General features: G+C 41.3%; 1 pseudogene; it reads right to left on the bottom strand.

Moving 5' to 3' along the window:
* Window positions 1–2,854: 2,854 nt before the first annotated feature.
* On the bottom strand, window positions 2,855–5,147 carry LOC110204828 (TBC1 domain family member 16-like; annotated as a pseudogene).
* Window positions 5,148–5,775: the final 628 nt, after the last annotated feature.

The following is a 5,775-nucleotide window of genomic DNA, read 5'->3' on the forward strand; positions in this document are numbered from 1 at the left end:
GAAAGAAAAAAGAAAGAAAGAAAGAGAGAAAGAGAGGAGAGAAAGAAAGAAAGAAAGAAAGAAAGAAAGAAAGGAAGGAAGGAAGGAATGAAGGAATAAAGAGAAAAGAGAAAAAAAGAAAAGAGAAGAAAGTTAAGGTCTCATGGTTACCCCTGGAATCTGGGAATTTTAATAAAGACCCAACTAGGTGCCCCAGCCTTTGAATTTTTGTGCTTAGGAGAATGACCTCAAATGGCGTGCTACATTTTTACATTACAGCTACTTTCTATGGTATTTAGCCTGTTACATATAAAGAGCATGCTTTCTTCTCCATGACATTTAACTTTGAAATCTTTAGACTTTATATTTGCAAGTCAGATTTATTTCTATCAGTCTTTAATAAGTTCATTACATTTCTAGTCATCATTACTATAGTTTATGTAATTTCCCATAAATCCAAATCCCACTCTTCCATATATTTTAACTTACTATTTGCTTCACAAGACTGCCCTTTTTATTTCAATTCCTTTTCTTCAATTGGCAATAGTGTTGAAAGTACTACCCGTTCAGCTAAGGTATTCAATTTCTTGTCCAAAAGTTCAAAATCTTTAACAATGCTATCCAGATCCCTTCTGGCATTATTCTCTCTCCCTATGAAAATCACCAGATGCCTTGTGATCATCATATATCACAAGCATTTAGACGTTTTTCATTATGCCCTGGCTGCAAGCCTTAGAAAGACAGAAGTCTGTCCCATTATAAGCATCACTTTGGCAAATTGCCTCAAAATTCCCCAGAAGGAGTCATAAAAGACCATTACTTGTCTTTCCTTCCTCTGATCCTTACTGGATGATTTCTTAACTCATGATACCTGTGGTTCAAAATCATTATTCCTTATAATAAAAATAATTTCATCCAAAAGATCTAGTCCCCCCCCCTCTTTTTAAAGAATATTACTTAGCTACTATATAGAATATAGTTCTAAGTGTTCAGTAGTACTCTATCACTTCTCTCCTGGTCCTCATCCTGGTCCTCATCCTGGTCCTCATCTTGGTCCTTCTCCTCCTCCTCCTCCTCCTCCTCCTCCTCCTCCTCCTCCTTCTTCTTCTCCTCTCCTCTCTCTCTCTCTCTCTCTCTCCTCTCTCTCTCTCTCTCTCTCTCTTCTCCCTTAGGATGCACCTTCCTGAATGCAAGACTACCCCTCCAGCCCCTATCTTGTGGCTATCTTGCCAAACTCTCTCTTATGCACTCACTATCTTGTCTGCTTAACATGACTTATCTGGTCTGGTAATTTAATCTTTATTGCTGATAAATATGTTTTTTAAATTGTACAATTCAGCTTAACCTTTCAATTCATGCAACTGGGAGTAGGGAAAAAAAAGACTTTATTCAGAGGCTGGAGTACCTGAAATGCTTGAAAAGAGGAAAATTTCAGAGGCCTAAAGCATCAAAGGAGTAAAGGCTGATTGTCCACCATTTCAAGAAGAGGTTTTCAGTAGAAGGGACTTGGCACGCTCCCTTTTCAGGATGAAGAAAAGGATTCTCATAGGTCATACCATTCTATCTCCAAATTCTAGCATGAACAGCTAACACAGTCTCTTCTAGGGGATAAATAGGTTGGAAAGACTTAGGTCACCCACAAGAAGTGGAGGCAGTCCTAAACACAGGGTACCTGAGTGCAACAATATTTGGATATTTGGAAGCCAGGATTACACAGCAGTAGCTATCTCCAGATCCTTTTGAGGAGGGCTGTCACTTCCTTAAATGAATCCATCTTTTTTGATGATTCAAATATATAGACACACACCCAATCACACAAAATACTCTTACCCATTCAAATGCCATTAGGCTACTTTATGTGGTAGAGCTAAGCAATGAACCTGGCAGAAAACCCTTATATAGAAAACCTGTTAGCTCCCAGAAGGAAGCCAAGGGAGATGAATCATACATTTTCTGGAAGCCTATTGCTTAGGCTCAAGAGGAGGCAGTTTCTTTCACATGTGAGGGAGTACAAAAAGCTTGTAGTATCATTGTGAAAAGCCACAAACTCCTTAAATCCTGTCCTACTCTGTCCCAGTATCCCCAAATTAACTGGGCTATGTTTAGTGACAGCTTTATGGCTCAGACTTGAAGCACTTAGGCAGCAGATTTTAGTTTCAAGAGGGAAAATGCATGCATGATGATTGCATGTGTGTTTGTGTGTGTGTGTATGTGTGTGTGTGTGTGTGTGTGTGTGTGAGAGAGAGAGAGAGAGAGAGAGAGAGAGAGAGAGAGAGAGAGAGAGAGAAGCTTGAAGATTTATCTTCAAGATTTCACCTGAGGTCTACTCTTTTTTTGCCTTCTTCAGTGAGGCAATTGGGGTTAAGAGACTTGCCCAGGATCACACAGCTAGCTGAGGACTACTCTTAACCCATATGCTTTCCAACATAGAAAGCTGAGCTTGCTTGGCCTTCCTTACGTATCTGTCTTCCTATGTTCGAAGTTTAGTTGCTAATGAATCTGGGCCAGTAATGGAGGTGAAAGTGGATTATCCTGGAAAATTGCTCCTTAGTTCAAACAGGCAACAAAAAAGATCTTCCTGTTACCCTAGGAGTGAGACACCACTCTGTCATTCTGTCATAGAGCTGAACTTACTTTGGGCTGGTGGTCACATCTTCATTCTATTTCTACTGGTTTCTGATCCTGTCATTAAAAAAGAAAAGTTTACTCTCCATTTTTCAAATGTATTTTTGGTAAATACTGCTTTTTCTTTTCTTCTACCTTATACCCCGGTCTAATTTTGATGTCCTTGAATTATATATCTCCCCTGGAAACATTCCCTCCAATCTCACTCCAGCTCTAGAAACTGGCCTTATTTGAGGAAGTTAAGGACCTCTTATGTCTTTGGACCCTTCTTGCCTTCAATGACAGATTTTGGAGAAGGTGCCTCCACTATCCCACCATAGGGAAAACTCTCAGATTCAGGATGAATCTCCATAGCAGGGAGATAGTACACCCCACTATTTCACATGCCTGTCCCACAGAGTTTACAGAGGTCATGTAGACTACATGGGATATGGGGCAAGAGGCAGAGTTAATACAGCAAATTCCTTGCCTTCCTGAGTACAAGTTCTCCATTCATATGCACGGCCAGATTTCCAAAGTACAGAAGCATCTGGTTAGTGGCAAGCTGTTGTTCAATGATATCATCATCATAGATTACCACAATAGCCACACAGATGAAGAGATGGAAGTAGTCTGTCTGGTAATGGGCCCATCATGCTTCCCAGAAACTCTAACTTAAAACCCAGAGAGATTCAGTGGTGGCAGATAAGCATCTATAGACTCTCCTCCCCCAAAGAAACAAAGTGCTGCTAAAAAACAGGTAGGTCAGCCAAAGCAGCTCATGAAGGTATAGTAGCTGTTTCTCCAAATCCTCATGTCAGAGAAAACTGACAAAGATTGTGTTCTGCATCAAACCTATGAAGCACTGGGAGGTATCTGATCCATCTAGAATATCAACCAGAATGGAAGCCACCAGATCTGACATGCCCTAGAAGTAGCCAATGGTTGGATTGCATACCACATAGTTCAGCAAAATTCTCCTCATGCTCTTCAGCTTGTCCTCTCCTCAGAAGAATTAATTGCTTCAGTCTGTATGAACTACATCTTTGTCAACAGTGAACTGCTCATGGTTCCAGAAATCTCTCTTCTTTTCTGGAGTCATTTAAAGCTTTTTCTGCTGGATCTCTGAGTATTCCCTCTTCTTCTGTGCTTTTAGTGCCTCTTGCTCCTCTGATGTGGACCCATGGCAGTAACAGCACAGCAGGAAGCACCAGACATCACCCTGGATTTGATCAATGCCTCCAAAGAAAATGGCCTTGCATAGTTTATATTCCTCTTCCACCTTCCCAGACACATTCACGTGGTTAAGGTAGGTGGAGACATTCAGCTTTTTGTACATGTTCTCCTCTGGGCAGGTCTCTGAAGAAGGGAGTTTGGGATGTCAGATGGAGCACTGCATACAAAGCTGTTCTTTGGAGATGTGGTCTTTGAGATGAGTCTCAGTACAGTGTTTCCATTACTGAAAAACTGACAGTTTATCCTGGCCACCATGGTAAAAATGTAAGATCTTGCACTGACATGCTCAGCTAACAACAACCAGCTGCCCTCTGGGATAGACCTCATCACTAAAGAAAAGGCAGAGAGACCTCATTTGTTGTTCCAAGTCAACGCAAAATACCCCACAGATCTGTATGAGAGCAAACATATTTTGCTACTCACCCCATTTGGAGTTCTGCAGTTGGCCACTGTTCTCAGTGAACTTAAAGTTGGTGTCAAAGCTGGAGGTAGAGTTAGTGGAACATATCATGTGATTATCGTATGTCTTTCTACTTTCATTATCCAGAAAAGAACTGCTGCTCTCTGCAAGGTCTTCACTTATTGCAAGAGGCAGAAAAGTGAAGAAAAGGCATCAGAATCAGAATCAAAAGTACAGTCCTTGCTCACATCATCATCAGAGAGCTCTAAGGAACCTTCCTCTTCTTCAGCCTCTGGCCTCAACTCTGCTCCCTCCCACCATCCATTGACAATTCAGACCTATTTGCCTTATCCTGAGAACTGATAGCAGATAAGATTCCTGAGTCACTATGAACAGTCTGGGTAGCTTGGACAGGATGATCTTTCCCCAAGTCTTGGGATAGCCTTTCCCCATCTTTTAATGAGGAGCTTATGAGGATAGTATCTTGGAAACTCTAGGCCACCACCAAGATGTCCTTATCCTTAGAGGTCAGAGGGTGTCTTTGTTTCATGAGGGAGAGCTGATGAGGCTCTCCAGAGCCCTGAGCATGATGGCCTTGTTTGCTATGGTCCTTCTGCACATGTGAGCTTTCAAGAGTAATGTAGAGCAGGACCTCTTCATCTTTCCTTTTAATCCTGAACTTAGGGACCCAAGCAAGGATGAGTGTGGGTGCCAGAAATTTGTCCTTTTCCACGGACAAGCACAAGTAACCTGGGTGATGCTTCCCAAGACCCTGCAGAACTTGCAGGGGGTAGACACAGACATTGTTCTTCGTGTAGATGATCTCCCCATATGGTATGGAGCTAGGGACGCTGCTGCCACTGTAGTTGAGGGTCAAGAGGTCAGAGGCTTTTAAGGAGGCTCATCAAAGGAGTTGCCCCAAAGACATTGCTAGGGGAATGTTTCCATTATTCATGAGCTTCAACCCAAAACACATGCCAAGTAAAAGATCAATTTATAGATGGACTTTAATTGTCACAAGGAGCTTGTTTGCAGAGAGGTTTGATGGTCCTTGAATTTCTATATATAATTTAGCATAGCAAGCCATGCTGCTTTGCCCAGGATCTGGACACATAAGACCCGTACTCTTGTCCAATTCTGTTGGCTTTTAGGTCCTGCCAGGGCCACTGCCTCCTTCCCTAAGGATGAGGTGGGTTTTTAATATATCTTAACGTGTATTGTCATATACCATTTTATGCTTCCATTAAATTGTTAGCTCCTAGAAGGCATGATTTTTCTTTATATTTGCATCTGTACAGTTACAGAACCTAAAAGGATTATTATTTACCATTTTAGGTAAATACATTGACAAAGTGAGTGGAAGACAATAAACTCATCTCCTAACTTCAGCTTTTGTTTTGGATCAATATGTTTTCGTGACAATTTAGAGACAATCTTGGAAATTTCTCTCTCTAAAACATACAACTGTCTGCAGGCAAATTACTTATTCAGCCCTAGACATTAGGAATTCAAAAGTAAAAATTGCTTGATCTCTTAAGTCAAGCAAATCAATAAGC

The sequence above is a fragment of the Phascolarctos cinereus genome, unplaced genomic scaffold (genome assembly GCF_003287225.1).
Source record: "Phascolarctos cinereus isolate Bilbo 61053 unplaced genomic scaffold, phaCin_HiC Scaffold_4;HRSCAF=312, whole genome shotgun sequence".
In the NCBI taxonomy this organism is placed as follows: domain Eukaryota; kingdom Metazoa; phylum Chordata; class Mammalia; order Diprotodontia; family Phascolarctidae; genus Phascolarctos; species Phascolarctos cinereus.